This window comes from Leguminivora glycinivorella, chromosome 9, assembly GCF_023078275.1.
Source record: "Leguminivora glycinivorella isolate SPB_JAAS2020 chromosome 9, LegGlyc_1.1, whole genome shotgun sequence".
NCBI classification, from domain to species: domain Eukaryota; kingdom Metazoa; phylum Arthropoda; class Insecta; order Lepidoptera; family Tortricidae; genus Leguminivora; species Leguminivora glycinivorella.
In genome coordinates this window covers 9,971,958-9,984,852 of record NC_062979.1, presented here as the reverse complement: position 1 = coordinate 9,984,852, position 12,895 = coordinate 9,971,958, and the positions used below count along the sequence as shown (strand labels likewise).

At 36.8% G+C, this 12,895-nt stretch overlaps 1 long non-coding RNA gene across 1 annotated transcript; it reads right to left on the bottom strand.

Moving 5' to 3' along the window:
- Nucleotides 1–3,236: 3,236 nt before the first annotated feature.
- Nucleotides 3,237–5,864, bottom strand: LOC125229744. The gene is made up of 3 exons (XR_007177444.1): nt 5,826–5,864; nt 5,322–5,396; nt 3,237–3,436 (listed from the first exon to the last, which is right to left on the bottom strand). It is a non-coding gene; the product is annotated as an uncharacterized LOC125229744 (long non-coding RNA).
- Nucleotides 5,865–12,895: the final 7,031 nt, after the last annotated feature.

Genomic DNA, 12,895 nt, shown 5'->3' with positions numbered 1-12,895 from the left:
CTTTACCGTCAGTTGTGAGGTTAATTTAGTGTTCTATTTATAGTGTAGTGTTACATTTCAATTAAGGTGTATAGTGAAGTTTTCTGTGCTTTGTTTCATGAGTGCCGTCAAGCAATACAAAGACTGGGTCGATGTATGGCTGGTGCTTGGAGATAAGTCTGTGTTTGGTTTTGTAGGGAGTAATTCTTGCAAAACTAAGCTTAGATTATAGCACGTAAAGGAAACTTCACTCGTTTGTTTAGTTGGTCAGTAAAATTGAATTTAGTAATTTTCCATGGGGTTATTTTGTGAAAGTTATAAGCCAGATCATTGTTTGTGACAGACTGTTGTCCGGCTAAGCGCTTTATACCTTGCGGCTGTTAAACATAAGGCGTTTAGGGGTCTTTTTGTTCCAAGTGGAGGCTTGGACGCTTTTTTATACTTACAAAAGCGTATTTTCTCACCGGTCTCAAAGAGTCCAACTGTTAGATGGAAGTGAGGACTTTCACGATTGACGAAAGACATTAGGAGTAATCCTTGCTCACTGAAGTCGGCAGTATTTGAGGCTGGGGTCCTATATATATATATATATATTTATTTACTCGGTGCTCTGGTTCATGCTGGCGTTGGTCGCTGGGGATTTCGGTTGTGATTGATCCATATCTAAGTAAAGTTTGATCGCAGCTGGGTCTCCCATGTGGCTGGTACTGGTGTGTCCTAGAATACTGGATATATACACGGATAGGGCGATCTACTCTCTGCTACCCTAGCCCGCGGGCAAAAGCAGAGGGGGGGATCAGAACTCAAGCCTATAGGTTGCCTATCTCAGCTTCGCTGGCTGAACTGTACAGTTCTAGTAGGGATACACTTGTACATATTCTGAACACAAGATCTATGGTAAGTGATGGTCTGTGTTTCAGATATGCTAGAGTAGGGAAAACGATAGGATTAGGGTAAAGTCACACACTATTTCTATGAAAGTAGAGTTCTTTTATGATTGGTCTTGGAATATAATTGGTCAACGTGTATTGTGGAGAAATAATTTAACTACTACTATTTATATGGTTTAAATGGACTTTAAATGTGGTGCTTACTATCTTAAAATACGTGGTAAAACTGGTAATTTATTAAAACTCTTATTACTTAATTTATTTGAGTGAAATTAATAATTGTGGTAGCAATTTCTGATTTTTCGGTGTGGCTTCGGGACACTTAGGCTTCCCACAGACAGTCTTAAAAATTCATAATCTTAAAAAAAACTTGTATGCAATCTGACAGTTCAAACTGACACTGACAAGACACTGACAGATCTGTCAGTGTCAATTTGCATACAAATTTTTTTTAAGATTATGAATTTTTAAGACTGTCTGTGGGAAGCCTTAGTGTTGCTAACTGGTTTTTCAAGGTAAATTCTATCGAGTTGGATAGGGAAACAAACTATTCTTTGGAATAAAAAGTATAGGTTTGTTATAGGGCCCAGTGGCATGCGAGCGCCGTCCACTGATGGAAAGTCTAAAGCTTAGAAAAGTTTGACTTACTTATTTCTTATAAAAGTTAGCAACTGCTCGGTGTTTCGATAAAACATTAGAAAGATCGAGAAGTTATGGTCTATTAGCAGTATTGGGGAACGGGGGGTTTAGCTAGGGACAAGAAACAAAACAAAAAGGGGGTTAGTTTGTAGATAGATAGCTCTTCAGGCTGTGTGATACTATACAGCACGACCACGGATGATTTTATTAATTCTGATGCGGTACAAATTCACGAAAAAAAATGTACTTTTTTGTACTGACGTTTAAAAAAAATGTACCCTTATGATTTTGGAGTTTCGACATAGGGCCCGGGGTCGTGCTAGGTAGGTACTCCCTGGCACGACCACACTATATTTAATGAGATTTTAAATTTCTGTTGCAGTACAAATTCACGAAAAAAAATGTACTTTTTTGTACTTACCTTTTAAAAAAAAATACCCTCATGGTTTCGGAGTTTTGACATGGGGTGTGGTCGTGCTAGATAGGTGGTACTTCCTGGCACGACCACACTATATTTATGTTTAATTTGATGGTCAAATGAATACTAAACAAGTGTTTTGAAATTGTACTATGTAAATTACTTCAAAAACTTAGTGCGGTCGTGGCAGGGAGTACCTATCGAGCACGACCACAACCCATGTCGAAACTCCGAAACCATGAGGGTACTTTTTATAAAAAGGTAAGTACAGAAAAGTACATTTTTTTTTCGTGAATTTGTACCACTACAGAAATTTAAAAAATCATTAAATATAGTGTGGTCATGCCAGGAAGTACCACCTATCTAGCACGACCACACCCCATGTCAAAACTCTGAAACCATGAGGGTATTTTTTTTTAAAGGGTAAGTACAAAAAAGTACATTTTTTTTCGTGAATTTGTACTGCAACAGAAATTTAACATCTCATTTAATATAGTGTGGTCGTGCCAGGGAGTACCTACCTAGCACGACCACGGGCCCTATGTCGAAACTCCAAAATCATAAGGGTACATTTTTTTTAAACGTCAGTACAAAAAAGTACATTTTTTTTCGTGAATTTGTACCGCATCAGAATTAATAAAATCATCCGTGGTCGTGCTGTATAGTATCACACTTCAGGCTTACTTGCTTAGGATGCCCGATAATGTGGTTTGATTGGGCCTAAGGATTCCAGACGGTATCGCAAGTTCTCACCCCAAACCGGAATCGAAAATAGAGCGTAGCCGATGTTTTCCAAAATATTTTTTAATATTTATTTCATGTATGTTTCACTCACTAACTTCTATGCTAAAAATTTTTTCATCACGTTATTAATTTTCTCACATATAACTTTCTAGGCCTAAATCTGATAATATACTCTTCTATAACACTATATTATTATGCTACAATAACCTTTTTTCTTCTTTAAAATATAAATAAATAAAAATTTAAATATTAGTCAAAAATACAGCTGATACTCATTAAAGGATCTAGGTTATCGCGGTTCACATCGAAGGGTTCTACTTATTCACGCTAGACGATCACAAGGCCAAATTTACGGGGTACTTTTAAAGGGGGGTTAGTTATAAGTATGTTTAGTCAAGTAAGTAAAAAAGTAAGGTGAGTGGAGGTTTAGTTACATTTTGGTTCCGTGACCAAGGGATCTAAGATGTGCTCTATAGAACACATCTTGGATACCAAGGTTTACAAATAAATAATAGCCTTACCAGGCTACATTTGTTGCTGTGAAGACGAGTGGGTGTGCTGTATTTCTGACTTATTTCATCTCTAAATAAAACTCATATACCTAATATTTTTATTCAATCGCTATTTCATAAAAACAAAAATAACTTTATTGTTAATAAACACGTCTGTAGTATTTTCTTCCATTGTTAATTCTTGCCGCGTTCCGAGCGAAGTTATGCATCGATGCAGAATCGATTGTATGTTCATCCCCTATCTTTGGTATCTTCTGAAACATAAAATAATAAAATTAAATTAGCATAGTAAACTATGACAAAATCTATTTCTAGGAAATTAGCTCATAATCGTAGTGGTTGAACTAAATATCGTCCCGATTAGGTGATTCGGGTTGCATTGCTACGTAGCAATTGTTGGCATTGGCACATCTTGACGTTCCTTTGCGTCTATGCATAGTACTATTATTTATTCTGTGTCTTAATGTATGTTTTTATAACTGTGGTGCTGTTCGCTCTCCGGGTGTTGTTCACATTTAAAAACTTTAAATGTGGTTTTTCAACGCATTTATTTGCCAGGGGCAGTAGACGATAATAAAAATATACAATTACATGTGGTTTGCGGTGGAGTGTCGTTCGCTGGTTTGCGTGTGGAACAGCGACATCTAGCGAATTATTCTGACATAAAAAAAAAACTGATAAGAACGCTTACACATTCTACGGCAACAAGGTGTTAGCCAGCTTGTCGAAGTGACAGCGACATCTAGCGAGCAATCTTATTATTAAATTAATATTAGGGTTTAACACTTTAATAAGGACTTTAGAAGAGTTTGCCACCTAGTGACCGGAATTGGAAACATAAGTGTGTGAACTATGTACAATAGCAATAGAATTTCATGTTAAAACAAATAGTTCTCTATATGTCTAGTACATTTTCATAGCAGGCTCTGCCATCTTCAGGGCTATTTTGAAAGCTCACATCACGTTTGCACTTCACACCGGAGATCGGATAGCTTCGATGCTGTCCTATATAGTCCATGAACACTTTTATATGTATGTTCCTGGCAGGCGTCTGTTATACAGAATTTCATTTATAGGCAGAATAACTACCTACTACTTAGGGGAGCAAGTAGGTCGCTAACATAAGTCTAGATGTAAGGTTATTTTCCTAAAATAATCCAGGATACCTAAGCCCTAGATTTAAGACCTAGTACAAGAAGATAGGCTTTAGTCTAATCGTTATGGGGGCGCGATTATTTATTGTCGCGCTGAAGTACAATATTATATGGGGCGTCCCGCCATTTTTCTATGAATACTGAATAGCTACACGCATGTGGTACTATGACAAGTACATCCTTCGATGGATGGTTTGTTTGCATTTCAGTTGTAACTCTTATAATCTACAAATTGGCTCACAGGATTTCATACATCATACGATAAGTTGACAAAGTCTTTATACTGAATATTTTCACTATGAGAACAAATGTCTGTCTGATAGGATATAGGTATTAATCATTTTAGGACTAATTTAAGTTCATTAACTTATAAGTTGTCATACATTTTCATACTACATCTTTGGTAAACAGGCATACATCCCGCTTGATGGTGAGCGGTCACTGTAGCCTATATCTGTCAATTATTTCAATAAATTAAATGCACTGTACGAATTTCAACTTTCTATAGGTATACATTTTTACTGTAGTAATACAAATAAGTATGTATGTATAAATAAGATTTTTAATAGCTCCATATGACATGAGTTCGTTACCTCACATGATAAGCTGTAGGCTAGTCTAAAATAGTAAGTGTAAAACCATACAATTATTATGTTCGGTAGATTGTGTACACAGTTTTTATACAATATTTCACAAGTCAGAAGTATGCCAACATACTGTACTTCATTACAACCATGTCAAACATATCCTACGAAATATTAGCATTACCAGCATCTGGGAGGTCGTACCTCGCCATACCTTAACTCCATCACTGCTTGCTCATTGTCACAATTGCTCAAATAATTTTATGAAAATTGATTGAAACTTGTAATATTCCTGTTAAGTAGGCATAGATAATAAGCACCATTACTACTATAAAACCATATTTTACTGAGGTTCAGAAATCGTATGTAGTATGTGGTACGCAGTAGGAATGTAAACTTACCTAACATGACCGGGTCCAGTCTGATTGTCGGATTACTTTGTTACTAGTAGTGCAGATTAGTGAGTCCTCAGTACACTGAAAGGAAATAGTCAGACATTAGAAATTTTCATATATTATAGAGTAAGAAAAGTGTTTTGTTTTAGAGATGGGTTCTGCCAAATAGGGTTCCATATTATTTCATTTATCTACTCACAGGGGCGCGTCGCTTAATTTTGGAACTAAGGCACGCCCGTGAGAAATATTGTGTCAGAAAAAACAACGCATACAACAAAATTTACAAAAGAAAAAAAATATATTAAAAAGTTGAGCTAGGACATAAATTAGTAATAAGTTTGCTTAGCCAATAAAATGATGATGAGTCAGTTAAGTTTGATTTTTATCCGGTCGCTCATGCCTCGCCGTTTTGCTTTACGCTTCACTTCAATTTTCTAGATAATGATGCCATGAGCTGTTCACTTTTAAATTTAATAATTAGAACGTGTTATTATAATAAAACATAAGTACCTTTCATTTATATGAAGTCAGTAGATATATGGAAGACGGTCCAACCTGAAGCGTGGCCTCTCGGGTAAAACCTGAAATTGTACATATTGAAAAATTTGTTAAAATAGGGTGTATGTATGTTTAAGGAATCTTATTTGTAAATATGTATCATTAAGATTGTTTATATTTATCTACTGCACTCACAGTTAGAAAAAAAAGGACCTACCATACCCATTTTTCTAAGTCATGTAAGATTTCCTGCCGAGTCGTTTTACTCACTAAGTAGGGTTAATCAAGCCTAAAAGTAGCCTTTGGTGGCAATAATTTTTTGTACTTACTTGGGAATTGTGCTAAGACAGAGTACAGTCCATAAAAGACACACCGGAAAATTCCTCAGTCCACCTGCACATTGTTGACAGCTAAGTGTTCAACGTCAAGCCTTATCTTTGAAAAATACAAAATTAAAGTAAGGACAAGACTCAAAGCATCCTACCCGTTTTTAGATGACACTACATTTATTTAAGTCCCTATAACTATTGCTTTCCATAATCCATAAGCTAGCGCCTTAGAAAAATAATTAAGTCATTTCATTGTTTGGAACCGCAAAAATTTTATAAATTCCAAGTACAGTTAGGTAGCCTAGGTCAAGTAAATTAATCGAAGATATATTTTTGATGTTTACTCTTTAAACGAGGTGTGTTCAGGAGTTTCGAGTAAAAACAAAAGCTTACCTTTGCTGTAAAGTTAAGTATCCAGTTTATTTACGTCCATTGCACTAGGCTAGATTTCACTAAGTCTACTGTACACCTAACACTTATTGCAATGAATTAAAATAACGCGTTTTCGCCTGATTTCCTAACGAATTTATAGGTTATAAAAATTAAAACTCACTTAGTGACACAAACATATTTTACATTGATCTGAAAGTTTATTCTTCGGACCACATTTGAAATATTAAATGGAAAACATTTGTTTTAAGTTATTACAGATTCATGTTGTAGGCAGTATAGCGCTAAAATGGTCCATTCATAAATAGATCTGTCATTTTTTCGCGGACAAAGCGGTTTAGTGGTAAACATGACAGATAGATTAAAGAAAATAATTGAGCCACAGATAACATATATATACGCTTTTCCCCGCCAAATGTATGCTTGATCGTCATACAATTTTGTAGCAGATGAGATTATGATAAGGTGTCACATGTTGTCCAATGGTTTGCGGTTAGTAAATACTTTATAAAATCAAATACTTTAAAAAGTAATTACTTTGTAAATGATGAATGTAGGACTTCTTATAAATAAAATGAAATTTTCTTTGCCTTCGAGTCAGGGTAGAGTGGGGTAAAATGGGATAGGTAAACTTTAAAAATTATTATCTAGTTTTTATTTCCATTTTTATTATTTATTTTGATTACTTTTAAAAGCGTTGGCTTTCTGTAAACAATCGAGTGAAAGCGTAATTGAGGAGGAATGAACGAGTGTATGTGTATAAGTTAGAGGTGATGAATGCTTATAGATGTATGAATGTTTGATAGATTGAATGGCTGGATATGACGGATGTAAGATATGAAAGTGTGTCTCGAATGTTTCTTTTATGGAATGAGTGGATTGATACAGACAGACAGCGCTGGAAAGTAGTCAAAACTAGTTTGGTCGGAATTTGCGGGGAACAAACAAGGGGGGGAATTTTGGGAACACATTAGTCATAAAATTCTTATTGGTTAGGTTAAAATCCAATGGATTCGACCCATTTCAAGGGTAGTTTTTTGTGACTACTACTACACAAGGTAATAAGACCCATACGAAAACCACACACCTCATCTTGAATGGGATGTATTTGACAATCGACATATTTAAGGGCCGATAACCGTCTAGTAAGAACGAGGCTCTTTTCAATATTTGTTTCCTTGTTATGTGTTCAAAGAATGTGAAGTTTAGTGTCATCAAATAATTTCTTCATTTGATCAAATCATGATATGGTACCAAGTTGAGGTACATGCTTATGTCATTTAAGGTTTGTTTTATAAAAAAAAAAAAAAACATCCAAACAAATCTTAAGTCAGTATTTTTTATTCAAGTATGAGACATGCGCCAAGACATGTGACTGGGAGTGATTAGGTAGAAAAATTGGTTCGAGTTCCGACAATGGAGATTGAAGGCTCTGGACTTAAAATGAGAGCTCAAAAGGTTTCTTCGTATTTGCGTGGGAAGTTATTGTGAACTCGTTGAAATTACTACGGTAATTATTCCGGTCCAACAGTGTGGATGGAATGAATATTCGCCGCGACCGGGGAACGAGCTAGCAAGAACGGGTTAGTAGGACCTATCAGATTCACAACCTGATATCCCTGGCGATGCGTGGACTCTGAGAAAGGGGTTATCATGGTTCATTGTCGAAATTCTGATGAGCTAATTTCAAAACTGAGTCGCTAGCAGTTGCATAGTATTGGAATACACACCACACGATTAGAAATGGGGGGATATTTCCGACTGATCTAGAGATATTTTTCTTTTATTCTTTTATTCAATTTTATTGTTTCTTTTGCTAAGTGAGATTGGATTTTTTTACAAACCACTTTGTATTTTATAAAAGAAATCCAATCTGGGGGCGAGTTGTAACAGAACAAGCGTCTATGACGAGGAAATGGACTCGTTATTACATATAAAACTTACGGCGAATCAACTTTTCCTTGACCAACTTTTTGGTGCATATTTCCTTCGGGATTTCATTGAATATTTTAACAAATAATATCTTTGATGGTTAATCACATGTTTAGTTACGTCATCACTGATAAAATTCACTATTATTTAATGTAAAACAGGTTGGAAAAACGTATTTTTCTACTCCCGTACTGTTATTCTTGAGTTACAAGGTCGTGCAGAGAACTTTAAAACCCTACATAAAAGATGACAGGACAAGTCTATCTAGTCTATACCCTGAAAACATTTAGTAGCAGTAGCACGATATAGCTGTTAAAGTTCAGTAAACACATTGCTACCAACTTAACAAACCAATCATTTCATCGTAGAAAATCAAAATGTTGCCAACCTTAGAATGTCAGATAAAGCCTGGCATTCGCAGAGTCGAGTCTCGTTCGTTTTTTGCTGCGTTCATTGGCGACGCATCGAATGATCGAATCGCATTCAAATGTATGAGAACTCGATTCAACTCGGCTCGATTCGTCTTAGTGGCCAGGCTTCAGAGAACCATACCATAGACAGTTTTATTTTCATGTTTGCACTCAAACTGCATATTCAAAATGGTAGGCGGTCCACTAGATAACTAAGATGACTGGAATTAGGTATTTGTTGAATTTATAATTTTCTTTCAAAGTAAGTGCTTGGTCGTAGAAAAAGTATTGTATGCAACGGTGTTTAACTGAGTCAAAAAATGCTCGTGGCGTCTTTATTAACAATTTTCGGCTTCGCCTCAAATTGTTACCCACGCCACTCACCTTTTTTGATCTCTTTTAACCACCAGTTGCATAAAATACTATTATCAACAAACTACGTTCACATGGACGAAATACTGACATTGACAGTTGTCAACTGCATAGCGTTCCGATATTATGTCTTGGTTCCAATTACAAGTCAGAGAGGTAATAATGACTAATATTGATTATTATACTTCCTGAATATATCATTCAATGTAACAATTAATAACAAATGTGATCTTTCATTGCGAAGTCACTTACTAAATTGATTTAAACAGTCTTTCACAAAATAATATTTACGTAAAAATATTTACGGAACACTCCACTATTGGACTACATAGGTATCAATACCAATAGCTCTGTCTCTCTCTAAAACAGCTGCAATCTGCACGTGTTGATAAGCGAACGTCCGCGTGATGATCGTGAACTTTATTACGTAGGGCGTATGACTTAGTAAACAAAGCATTTATGATCTTTTTCTTATGTGCGCGATTTAATAGCCGCCTAGTCGGAGATAAGTCGGAGATAGGTCGGATGTCGGAGATACGTCGGAGATAGGTCGGATGTCGGAGATAGGTCGGAGATAGGTCGGAGATATGTCGGATGTCGGAGATAGGTCGGAGATAGGTCGGAGATATGTCGGATGTCGGAGATAGGTCGGAGATAGGTCGGAGATATGTCGGATGTCGGAGATAGGTCGGAGATATGTCGGATGTCGGAGATAGGTCGGAGATATGTCGGATGTCGGAGATAGGTCGGATTTAGGTCGGAGATATGTCGGATGTCGGAGATAGGTCGGATTTAGGTCGGAGATATGTCGGATGTCGGAGATAGGTCGGATTTAGGTCGGAGATATGTCGGATGTCGGAGATAGGTCGGAGATATGTCGGATGTCGGATGTCGGATTTAAGTCGGAGATAGAGGCTATAAAAGGGTCGAAGCGAGCCGACGCGCGTCATTCTTAAAATATCTACAAGACTAACAGTGTCTCTGGCTTTCGTGTGTTATACTGGTGAGTGAAGTTGTTCTGCTATTATTTCTCTGTTTGTTTTTACTTGGAAATTATTCTAAGTGATTGTAAACATTGAAATTGTGTCTCTGTTTGATTGTGCGGGGACAATATCGTCGTACAGTTGGACTTAGACCTGTGGTGGAATTGCTTTACCGTCAGTTGTGAGGTTAATTTAGTGTTCTATTTATAGTGTAGTGTTACATTTCAATTAAGGTGTATAGTGAAGTTTTCTGTGCTTTGTTTCATGAGTGCCGTCAAGCAATACAAAGACTGGGTCGATGTATGGCTGGTGCTTGGAGATAAGTCTGTGTTTGGTTTTGTAGGGAGTAATTCTTGCAAAACTAAGCTTAGATTATAGCACGTAAAGGAAACTTCACTCGTTTGTTTAGTTGGTCAGTAAAATTGAATTTAGTAATTTTCCATGGGGTTATTTTGTGAAAGTTATAAGCCAGATCATTGTTTGTGACAGACTGTTGTCCGGCTAAGCGCTTTATACCTTGCGGCTGTTAAACATAAGGCGTTTAGGGGTCTTTTTGTTCCAAGTGGAGGCTTGGACGCTTTTTTATACTTACAAAAGCGTATTTTCTCACCGGTCTCAAAGAGTCCAACTGTTAGATGGAAGTGAGGACTTTCACGATTGACGAAAGACATTAGGAGTAATCCTTGCTCACTGAAGTCGGCAGTATTTGAGGCTGGGGTCCTATATATATATATATATTTATTTACTCGGTGCTCTGGTTCATGCTGGCGTTGGTCGCTGGGGATTTCGGTTGTGATTGATCCATATCTAAGTAAAGTTTGATCGCAGCTGGGTCTCCCATGTGGCTGGTACTGGTGTGTCCTAGAATACTGGATATATACACGGATAGGGCGATCTACTCTCTGCTACCCTAGCCCGCGGGCAAAAGCAGAGGGGGGGATCAGAACTCAAGCCTATAGGTTGCCTATCTCAGCTTCGCTGGCTGAACTGTACAGTTCTAGTAGGGATACACTTGTACATATTCTGAACACAAGATCTATGGTAAGTGATGGTCTGTGTTTCAGATATGCTAGAGTAGGGAAAACGATAGGATTAGGGTAGAGTCACACACTATTTCTATGAAAGTAGAGTTCTTTTATGATTGGTCTTGGAATATAATTGGTCAACGTGTATTGTGGAGAAATAATTTAACTACTACTATTTATATGGTTTAAATGGACTTTAAATGTGGTGCTTACTATCTTAAAATACGTGGTAAAACTGGTAATTTATTAAAACTCTTATTACTTAATTTATTTGAGTGAAATTAATAATTGTGGTAGCAATTTCTGATTTTTCGGTGTGGCTTCGGGACACTTAGTGTTGCTAACTGGTTTTTCAAGGTAAATTCTATCGAGTTGGATAGGGAAACAAACTATTCTTTGGAATAAAAAGTATAGGTTTGTTATAGGGCCCAGTGGCATGCGAGCGCCGTCCACTGATGGAAAGTCTAAAGCTTAGAAAAGTTTGACTTACTTATTTCTTATAAAAGTTAGCAACTGCTCGGTGTTTCGATAAAACATTAGAAAGATCGAGAAGTTATGGTCTATTAGCAGTATTGGGGAACGGGGGGTTTAGCTAGGGACAAGAAACAAAACAAAAAGGGGGTTAGTTTGTAGATAGATAGCTCTTCAGGCTTACTTGCTTAGGATGCCCGATAATGTGGTTTGATTGGGCCTAAGGATTCCAGACGGTATCGCAAGTTCTCACCCCAAACCGGAATCGAAAATAGAGCGTAGCCGATGTTTTCCAAAATATTTTTTAATATTTATTTCATGTATGTTTCACTCACTAACTTCTATGCTAAAAATTTCTTCATCACGTTATTAATTTTCTCACGTATAACTTTCTAGGCCTAAATCTGATAATATACTCTTCTATAACACTATATTATTATGCTACAATAACCTTTTTTCTTCTTTAAAATATAAATAAATAAAAATTTAAATATTAGTCAAAAATACAGCTGATACTCATTAAAGGATCTAGGTTATCGCGGTTCACATCGAAGGGTTCTACTTATTCACGCTAGACGATCACAAGGCCAAATTTACGGGGTACTTTTAAAGGGGGGTTAGTTATAAGTATGTTTAGTCAAGTAAGTAAGTAAAAAAGTAAGGTGAGTGGAGGTTTAGTTACAAAAGTAAGATCAACGTAGTATTTAAGATAAGTTGGGTTAGCGTTTTCTTGTGACCTTTAAGAGCAAACAAAGGGGGGCTCGGGGGGCGAAGCCCCCGCATAAAAGAAAGATAAACGTTGTATTTAAAATAAGTTGGGTTAGGGTTTTCTTGTTACCCTTAAGAGTAACGAAAAGGGGGGCTCGGGAGGCAAAGCCCCCCGCATAAAATCGAGATTAACGTAGTATTTAAAATAAGTTGGGTAAACGTTTTCTTGTGACCTTTAAGAGCAAACAAAGGGAGGCTCGGGGGGCGAAGCCCCTCGCATAAAAGAAAGATCAACGTTGTATTTAGAATAAGTTGGGATAGCGTTTTCTTGTGACCTTTAAGAGCAAACAAAGGGGGCTCGGGGGGCGAAGCCCCGCGCATAAAAGAAAGATCAACGTTGTATTTAAGATAAGTTGGGTTAGCGTTTTCTTGTAACCTTTAAGAGCAAACAAAGGGGGGCTC